Raw genomic sequence first — 11,173 nt, forward strand, 5'->3', positions numbered from 1 at the left:
AAGTAATGAATTAAGTCTGTTAACACCTCCTGTTCGACTCCGGCGACGGTATCGGGTACGGGGCATTACATTTGGTGGTATTAGAGCAGGTTTAGTCGGTTCTCGGACTAACTTAGCATGTGTAAAAGTTTAGCTATACATGCCACTGATCTGTGATAGTGTGATGTCTTCTGACGCGTATAAGTACAGTCTGATTTAGACAGGGTACTCTCCAACCAAGCTGCGCCGACCATGTTCAATGTTATGTAAAGGTATTTGAGTAAAATTATGATTATGATAAGTCTCGGTTCAGAAAAGTATGAATAAAAGTTTATGATACATATGTGATAAATATTCATATTTGCTTAATGCTTATATGATGTAGTGTATATGGCTTACTTGATAAGATGAACGGAATAAATAGAAAGTAGTAGAGGTATGAATAAAAGTCATAATATTATGATAGGAATGAAAATGTCCTTGTCTTGATTTGGACGTCGAATGTTGATGAATGCTAATGATATATAATTTTTATAAGCTAAAGGATTATAATGAAATGAACTTATCTATGTTAAATTGTTGGAGTGAATTATATGATTGTAATGATATGTACATGATGATGCACGAAATGAATGTTGTGATTGTGATGCAAATATCTATGTTTGTTTGGCCTTATATGATGTCATGAGCATGAATTAATTTAATTAAATGAATGGATAAGTAAAGCTATCTAGAAAACATAGAATGTATGCATAAGTATATTGTCTAAATGGGACAATAGGAAAATTTGTGTAAGCCAACATGAATGTTGCATTGCCTGAATGAATGACATGATTTTGATGATGTTGCTATGATGATGGAAGTTGTGTCATATGTGTATGTATAAGAAAGTCGAGTCAGAGGTCCTACAACCCCTCCCCCTTACCGAAGTGGTACTTATAATGGAATTTCATGAGATTTGTATTGAATAAGTTTCCGATTGAGAACCCAAAGAGTTCAGTGATAGAATAATTATAAGTATGATCAGAGATTGAAAATGAGCTGATAAGTAAAGTCAGAGCCAGTAAAGTATCGGATTGATATAAAGATTATTGGAATTATGCACTGTCCGAGTTAGAGAAGGAAATTCTCTTTGGTAAATCGAATTACTCAGGTGCAAGGTCGAGAAAAGTGTAAATCAAAATTTATTCAGAATTGACCTTCTTTAGTGAATGGTTTAATATGAAATTTGTGATGCCAGAACTAGTTGGGGAAATGATATTTGAAATGTGAACTATCTGAGTGTGACAGTTATGACTGGACAGATTTAGCAGTCTCTTTTGAGATGTTCTATGTGTTTACCCGTTCTCAAAAATATTTCTATGGCTATTGATCTTTTTAAGAAATTCTTGTTATATGGGAATGTCTTCTAATTCTAGTGTTGGATGAAAGCATTGGTAGTCTGACTGGTTTATAATTTATATTGCTCTATTTCATCGGGTATTCTATTCCATTTCGTCTGATAAGAATTGATGAGAGAATACATATGATATTATGATTCTGTTTCTTCTACTTGATGCTTCATCTGATATATATGTATGGGAAGATATATTGTTCTTGTTATATTTGATTCCAGTGAGATTAAATGATGTTTTCTTTTGGACTTTCTTTCTTTGAAGAATTATCGGGGTATTCTGAGCGGTCTTTCCTAGTCGCGTTAGGGTATGGCACACGAGGTATATATTCGACAGCCACTGGTTTGTTTGTATTTTGACCTACCGCATCTCTCCATTTGCTTACCACAGTTTCTTGCCTCAATTCTATTTCAGGCTCAACGACTCCTTCGTCATCTTGAGTATTAATTGCATTGAGTTATTCCCTTGGGTTAGTGATACGAGTCACAAAAGCCCAAATTCTTGAAGGCGAGGCCCAATAAGCAAATTCCCAGCCCAATCAAGAAATCTATCCATACTTAGTTGAAAATCAGGCCAAATTGTCAAAGTGGCCCAAGTTGTAAAGTTTTATTTTTATTTTTATTTATTTATTTATTTATTTACTTAGTTTAAATTTTTATGTCAATATTCAGTCCAAGAGTCCCAGATAAAATGACCTTTGACCGAATTTCCATATTAAAATAATTAGGAGTTTTTTTTATTTTAGTTTTCTAATTAGATTAGGACTAGTTATAAGGCCTATTTAAAGGCATGGCTGTCCACCTTGTAAAACACTTATCATTATTATTAAAATTTCAGATTTGTTGAGAGCAGAATTTTCTTTGAGTTTTCTCCAAGATTTTTCTCTTGAGTTTTCTTTAGAAGTTGTTTTAACAATCTTGTGATTGTGGGAGCCATCTTCAACCTTCTTCTTGCCATTGATATTCTTTGGAGGGGAGATTAGAGCCGTTTGAAGGGAGTTGTGAGATCTTTCGAGATTTCAAGGCTTCTTAGGACTTATCTTTTAATTTCTTACTGTCAATTCTTTCTTTATTTCTACTTGTGCTGAATCATTATCTAATCTATTTTCTGTTCTTATTGTGTTTTCAGCCTTTTTCTATCTTAAGGAATCAGCCCAAAAATCCCCAATTTCTAGGGTTTTTCCATACTCTTTTTGGGTGAAATTAGATTGTCGAAATTTGGGGAAAACTATCTTGGTGTTCAATTGGGCAGAATCACAATCTCCTTGAGGGTTTCAAGAACCCTAACACTTATTTCTATTCTCAATTTGATTCTTTGCTGATTTGGGGATTTTATTTCAGATCTGAAAATTCAAAAATCTAATCTTTTAATTTTTTGTTTCGTTTCAGATCTAATTGTTTAGGGTTTTCGTAGGAGTTTCTCGTGACTTGGCAACTCGATCTTGGTCCGCGCGCAACCCCGTATCAGTTAGGTTTGGTATTACTTGGCAAACTACCTTGTGGTCGTTCAGAGATTAGTTTGGATAGCTGGCCTATCTGAGTTTCGAGTCCTTGGATTGATGCTTGTTGATTCTTAAGTGCTGTCTCGGTATTTTGAAAACGGGTTTTTGACACTGAGATGAATTTAGAAAGCATCTCTTCAAGGTTTGGTTTCTTCTCTTGTTGATAAGGTTGCTGTTGAAAACCCTGAGGGTTTTGTGGCTTCTGATTCCCTTGACCACCCCAGGAGAAATTTGGGTGGTTCCTCCAACCTACATTATAGGTATTACTGTATGGGTTATTTTGAGATCTAAAGTTATTATTAACCATATAATTGACTTGTTCCTTTTCGGTTGTAGGATTGAAGGATTGATATTCTGTATGCACACCTCCGCCACTTGAGTCACACATCATTACTGGATGTACCTGTGTAGAACCAAGTTAGCCGTCAATCTTTTTATTGAGAAGTTCTACCTGATTAAAGAGCATGGTGACTGAATTGATGTTATAAACGCCGGCTGTTTTTGTTGGCTTAGTCCTCATAACTTGCCACTGATAGTTATTCAGTGACATCTCCTCTATAAATTCATAGGCATCTTCCAGTGTTTTATTGTTGATGGTTCCGCTAGCAGCTGCGTCAACCATTTGCCGAGTCGAGGGATTCAGGCCATTGTGGAATGTTTGTACTTGAAGCCAAAGCGGTAACCCATGGTGAGGGCACCTTCTTAGTAAGTCCTTGTATCTCTCCCATGCATCGTAAAGTATTTCTAAATCCATCTGCACAAAAGAAGAGATATCATTACATAATTTAGCTGTTTTAGTCGGTGAAAAATATTTTAGTAAAAATTTCTCGGTCATTTGTTCCCAAGTAGTGATAGACCCTTGTGGTAATGAGTTCAACCACTGTTTAGCTTTGTTTCTTAGTGAAAAGGGAAATAACTGAAGACGAATGGCATCATTAGAAATGCCATTGATTTTGAATGTATCGCAAAATTCCAGGAAATTTGCTAAGTGAGCATTGGGGTCTTCATCATGCAAACCATCAAACTGAACAAACTGCTGTATCATCTGAATAGTGTAAGGTTTTAATTCAAAAGTATTTGCAGCTACAGCAGGTCTAACTATGCTAGATTCAATTCCTGTTAAAGAAGGTTTAGCATAATCATACATAGTACGTGGAGCAGGATTTTGATTAGCAGCAATTGCAGGAGGTGGCTGATTGCCTTGATTTTCAGCCATCTCGTCGGTTGGGGTTTGAGTATCGTCTTCTCGCTCATTCTCCATATATCGTAAACTACGCCTTATTTCTCTTTGATTTTTGCGAATTGTACTATCGATTTCTTCATCAAAAAGTAATGGTCCTGACAGGTTTCTTCTAGTCATAAACTATAAAAACCTACTAAGAGAGAGAAAAAGTAAATTAATAAATAGTAAAATAAAATAAAATTGCAAGAAAAATAATTGGCTAAAGTAATAAAAATTTAGTGTTCCTAATATTTTAGTTCCCCGGCAACGGCACCAAAAACTTGATTGCGTGATTCGTAACAAGTAATAAATATTTATAATGAAGATCAAACCTAGACTAACTATTATCACAACGAAAAGGCAATCACACCTATCGAACAATAGTATAGTAATGGCAAGACCGGGATATCGCACCCAAGGGAACCAAAAGTACTAGTAATAACTATCTTTTTATTATCTAGCCTAAGAATAAAATGGTTTATTTTAATTAACTAATTATTTAAACTAAGAATGCACAGAGAACAGACTTGGGGAATTGCTTTTGGGAAAATCGATTGACTTGAGAAAATACCTAAGGAAAAATCCACCTATACTGTACTTGTTATTTTGGCTCTGAATCGGACGATTTATTCATTCAACTTGTTCCATAGAGATCCCTAAGTTATGTTATTATCCCTATTCAAGACTAATAACGTCTAATCCCTAGATTGAATAAACGAGACTTTTCTCTAATTAACACTCTAGGGTTGCATTAACTCGATCTATGGATCCCCTTATTAGGTTTCACCCTAATCCGACAAAATCTTGTCACCCTATTTCTAGGCGCGTAATCAACTCCGCTTAATTATGGCAAATGTACTCTTAGACAGGGTCTATTCCTCCTCTGAATAAGAGCGTGTCTTGAATCAGTATCCTGGGATATCAAAACAAGAATTAAGAACATATAATTGAGAACAAGTTAACTTTTTATCATACGATTTAGAAAATAATAACAAGATTCATCTTAGGTTTCATTTCCCTTAGGTATTTAAGGGATTTAGTTCATAACTAAATAAGAAAACATTTCAGAAGAATAAAGAATACAAAAGATAACGAAAACCCAAATCTCCTGAAGGGGAATAGAGGAGAGATCTTCAGTCTTGATGATGAATTCGGCTTCTGAGATGGATTAATCGGCTTCCTTGAGGTAATTCCTTACCCCTCTTCTCCGTCTCCTCTTTTCTCATCTTCTAGAGTGTATTTATAGGCTTTGGAATGCCTAGAAGCCCTCAAAAATGGCCTTTTCTGAATTACACTTAACTTAGGCTCGGCAGGGACACGCCCGTGTGCCACGGCCGTGTGACGTGATTGCCAAGCCGTGTTCTATCCGTTAAATTGCACACGGCCATGTAGGTCAATGGCCAGGTCGTGTGAATCCTGAAAGCCTTGGTCGACACTCTCAAAAGACACGGCCGTGTGAGCTACCCGTGTGGCAAGGCTTAGGCCGTGTCATCTTCTGGGTTTGGTCCGTTTTGTCCCTTTTTGGCTCATTTTTGGCTCCTTTCGCTCTCCTACGCTATCCTAAGTGTAAAACATGAAATTAAAGCATTAAGCGCATCAAATTCACCAATTATAATGAGAAATCATCCATAAAATGCATTAAACATGGGTAAAAATATGTATAATTTACAGTTTATCAATATGCTTAATATTCCTAGTTATGTGCTAATTATGTGTTATTAGGCCTGGGTTAGTTCTGGGGTTCGAACTTAGGGGTGAAGGAAATTATAGTTTAATAACCAAAAGAACCTTGTTGGCTAGTGGGTTGGTTTTTAAATAAATGAAAGAGGATTTGGACACAAAAAGCCTTGTGTTGGAATGGCTAGTGGCATCACATGTGGGGCCCAAAAGTGGCGTCACATACATGATAAGGAGGTTTGGGGTTCGAATCCCTTATTCCTTAAAAGGAAGATTTTTTTTACTCTATAGATGGTCAGTAGTGGCGTTAGATATGAACTCTGTAGAGAGTGATAAGAGGAGAAATTTAAGGAAAGGATTAAGGAGTTATCACAGAGAAAAATTAGGGGATGAGAGATGAGAAGAGAGGTGGAGCCGAATTGGGAAGTAGGGGATAGGAAATTCGACTGTTATATATGTAGGGGCTAAAACTATTTCCCTTCCCTTAGCCAAATTCTTCATTTTGTGTTGCCTAAACACTTTTCATTCTAAGTGCTCAGAAGCCAAATTCCTTGCCCTTTGCTTGCATTTCTCTTCTCGATTCTCTTTTGACTCACCTTTGGTTTAGCCGATTTCTTCTTCTCTTCTACCTTGTGTCGAATAACCTTTTTCACCATATAAATCTCAAAAGCCGAATACCTTTTGTGCCACCACTACTCCCTTTACTTCGGCCTATTCTAGGGTAAGTACTTGCTCTTTCAGTCGATTTTTGCTAGTGTCGATTACTCCTGTCCTTTACTCTTTCTAAATCAGTTTTGGTAGGGGATTAGTATCGAATCTCAGTCTTTTGGATCTCTGTCGATTTTCTCATTAGGTGTTGGGACTTTGGTAAGTGTTCTTCACTTTGGTAAGGATTGGCTGAATGGGCCTTAGCAGGGAAGGGTGACTTATGTTGGATACAAGCCACCCATTATGTCTTTTTTTAACGATAAAGGTTAATGCAGATCTGGGAAGTACTCATGATTAGTGATCAAATAAAAACTATTACGGCTTAGCGTTTCAAGTAAGGTTAAGGTGAGATTTCGGCTCTTGGTAAACGTATTCAATAAGTATGTGTGATTAATCATTGAGTGACATCGATTGTAGGTTCGTGGCTAGGGAGATCGCAGCGCGCTCTATTACCAAGTGTGTACATACACTGCGCACACAGTAGATCGATAAATCTCGAAATGCCGAAAAGCCGAAATGCCGATAAGCTAAAATTTTGGCTACAATAGACTTGCGAGTACGCGAACAGCCGTAAGGGGAAACCGATATGTTATCAGAGGTCCCATGAGCGATACCATGGACTTAGGCCGTGTATTGGCCAATAGGGCCAGAATGGGCTAAATGGGCCCAATGGGCTGTAGGGTCCATACTAGGCAAAATTGGCAACTTGATAGTAAGTGATGAGAAATTGTATGAAAGCACGACTATGAATGTGATTTGGGCCTAATGGGCCATGCAAATGTGATTTGGGCCTAATGGGCCATATGAAAGAGATTGGGCTAGCGGGCCATATGCATGTATGTAGACTTGTTTGGGCTTTGTAAGGGGTTTTGGGCTTAGTATCCAAAACTGGTTAAACGAACATAAAACTTAATTAATTAATTGCGACCGTAGACGAGTCATAAGGTTAAAGTGTGGCAATGGGTGTATGCATGTCTATGATTGGATCTAGGGAGAGCTTGGTATTTAAGTGATCTCAATGACTCACCTCCTCTTCTCTGGAATCCTACCTGGTGCATAGTATCTGTTCACTTTAGCCAACGAGGACTTGTTAACGGGCCAAGGTAAGTAATAAACCCACAATAAAAAGAAATTACCAAAATACCCCTAATGGCAAAAAATAACCAAAATACCCCTATATGTTGAAGGTAAGATTTACAAATGTTACATGTATATCTATGGCATTCATATGATATTCTGTTTAGGTTGCATATGGGTTGGGAATTACGGAACAGAGGAACAGAGGAAGCATATAAGGATCGCATGGTTGTTTGAGAATCGTGGATCCACCGATGGCTATTAAGCCCAATATGTAATTAGCAACTTGTTGCAATGAAGGTAGTACCACAACCGGGCTACCATTAATGTGTATCGGATGGGTGGGTCGATATGTAACACCCCTATCCCGTAACCATCGCTGGAATAAGTAAGGGGCATTACCGGACTTGTAACTCATGACAGAACGGTAAAACTTTTTTTTTAAGATCATTCATTTGGATAAACACTAAACACAGCCAGGGATAAAATGTAAACTTCTATAAGTAAACATTCAAAAGATGTCATTTTCGCATGGCTTATATACAATAACCAAATTATTCTTTCGCTACTAGTCTATTCTATACATGCCATAAGATAATCCAATCTCATCGCTACCGTAATGGTAGATAGTGTGATGAAGTGCTGACGATCCCCGAGCTAGTAGTCAGAATCCATAACCTACAGACCAAAAACATGAATGAACAGAGTAAGCTTTCGTAAGCTTAGTAAGTTTTAAGCAAAACAATAATTTTGTTGAATCAATGACGTTTTTCACATATACTTAATCTAGATAAAATCTCATTTGACCCAATATACTTAACCAAAATTTCACATAATTTAATTCGCCTTTCTTTAGCCCTGAGCTTTAAGTCGCAAAGTGTTTTCATTCAATATCTTTGGTCATTCATTTCAACTGTTCGATGAAGTTAATCTAGAGCTTCATCTCAAACTATAATATCAATAAACGCATCACTTAACTCTCACATATATATACTTTCGTACAATAGTGATCTAGATGGTCGAATATTTCCAAAGCACATTCTTCATCAATTGAAGATGGATTCACATGGTAAACACATTCTTCACCAATTTACAACTTTCAATAATCCTTTCCACTTGTTCATAATCACATCCATATTTTCAAGTATTTCAACATGACAAGTACTAAATTACTGTAGGCACCTAAAGAACCAAACATATTCCTTATGACATATACGTAAGTTTATAGAATATAATCCTTACCTTGTACTGGCACATCTAGCTGAACCCAACCCGTACTCAAATCATAAGGCCTTTGGGCAGAATATGCACTAATACATAAGAATATTTCATCCCATACTTCATTATACAAGCATACCATTACCAATTAGATCATTCTCATATTTGAAGTTATAATATTGATCACATTTACATACCTTTTTGATACTAATAATTCACTTTGAAATCAATCCACCGACGAGTAAGTAATACGTACCTGAACATCTTTAAATACGTAATACTTATTTGATGGTAACTTACTGCAGATACTCAATATCAAAGTCTTACTTGAATCTTCGGGTCTTCAAAACCCGGATCTAGTACGAGCACGAAGCATACGGACATTAATTCAGAATAATATTCCCACATAAAGCCTGCGGGATCTTAACCCGGATATAGTACTGGCACAAATGCCCTTAGGGACTTATCACATTTATACACTTTCACATCCATCACATTGGCCATTCGGCCTTATCACATATATACACCTTCACATCCATCACATCGGCCATTAGGTCTTATCTCATATATACACTTTCACATTCATCACATTGGCCATTCGGCCTTGTCACATATATACACTTCCACATTCATCACATTGGCCATTCGGCCTTATCACATATATACACTTTCACATTCATCACATTGGCCATTAGGCCTTTTCACATATATACACTTTCACATTCATCACATTGGCCATTAGGCCTTGTCACATATATACACTTTCACATTCATCACATTGGCCATTCGGCCTTATCACATATATACACTTTCACATTCATCACATTGGCCATTGGCCTTATTACATATATACAGTTTCACATTCATCACATTGGCCATTGGCCTTATCACATATATACACTTTCACATTCATCACATTGGCCATTCGGCCTTATCACATATATACACTTTCACATTCATCACATTGGCCATTCGGCCTTATCACATATACATATCTTGTACACCAATTTCATCATAACAAAATTGACTAGGTATACTAGTCATTTACGGCTTATAGCTTCACTTTAATACGGATTTGGTACTTTGATTAACAATATTTAATCGATAGCTTATAAGCAACTCAAATAGTTTTATTAAGGTTTACAACATAATCACAAATTCAGCACAAGCTACTTTTCCTGAGCAACACTCATTAAATTATTCGTAAATGGAGCTACGAAACTCCAAATGAAGTGCCGTTAATTTTCCCTGAAAATAGACTCATACATATTTTATCCAACAAATTTTCAGAATTTTTGGTTTGGCCAATCAATACCAGATTTTTCTTAAAATTTCCCCTATTTCACTGTTTGACTATTCTGACCACTCTTCACTACGAATCAAATTTCACATTGTACAAAATTCAAAATATGTTCTAGTTTGTTTCATTTGAAACTAGACTCACTAAGGCATCTATCATATAAATTTTGTCTATTAAAAATTTTTGTACAATTTATAATGATTTTCTAAATACAGAACAGAGGATTACAGTGTCATTCTGCACTGTCTCACACAACTTTAAATATCTCATTATCGGAAATTCCTTTGCTTACACGGTTTCTTTTATAAGAAACTAGACTCATTAAGATTTAATTTCATGTTTTATTCAGCCTCTAATTCAAGTCCATAAATTTATGGTGATTTTCTAAAGTCACGTTACTGCTGCTGTCCTAAGCAGATTATTTCAAATTACACTTAAATTTCCAAGCTCAAACACTTAAGAACTTACCATTTGAGCTTAGAACATATCATGGCCCATCATATCTTATTAAATCAACTCAATATGTTCTATTATGATTGAATTTACTCAACGTTTAATCACTTAAAACTTACCTCGGAAGTGGTCGACGACTAGATATCCACGGCTATTCGTTTACTTTCTCTTTTCCTTTATCCGACTTTGATCCTCTTTGCTCTTAAGCTTAAGTGAAACAATAGATTGGCTTAGGTACTTAACTAATATTATTCACTTGACAATCACATTTGGCAATCACATATCATTTTCAATATGTATTAATTAATAAAACATGCCATGACTCGATTTCATGCTTATTTAATCTATATCTAATTCACATTCACAAGCAAAGAGTCACTTAATTTATCATTCTTTCTTATACAAGAATTTAATCATATTGCCAAATGTCCTTATGTGTACATGGTACATACATAAGGCATACATATACATAATTCATACTCATTCCATTTAAGTACTTAAAACTTACAAAGGAATCAAACTCAAATACTTAAGAACCTACTTTTCAAACACACCTATAGCCGAAACATATGTATATGAATATAAGATTTTCCCTCATTTGAAGAAAGCACAAATACATAATTCACTCTCTCACATACCCTTTT

The 11,173-nt window shown here is 35.9% G+C and overlaps 1 non-coding gene across 1 annotated transcript; it reads left to right on the top strand.

The window, feature by feature from the left end:
- Positions 1 to 3,554: 3,554 nt before the first annotated feature.
- LOC121211856 (small nucleolar RNA R71) lies at positions 3,555 to 3,661 on the top strand. The gene has a single exon (XR_005907073.1). It is a non-coding gene; the product is annotated as a small nucleolar RNA R71 (small nucleolar RNA).
- Positions 3,662 to 11,173: the final 7,512 nt, after the last annotated feature.

This window comes from Gossypium hirsutum, chromosome A12 (genome assembly GCF_007990345.1).
Source record: "Gossypium hirsutum isolate 1008001.06 chromosome A12, Gossypium_hirsutum_v2.1, whole genome shotgun sequence".
Classification (NCBI taxonomy): domain Eukaryota; kingdom Viridiplantae; phylum Streptophyta; class Magnoliopsida; order Malvales; family Malvaceae; genus Gossypium; species Gossypium hirsutum.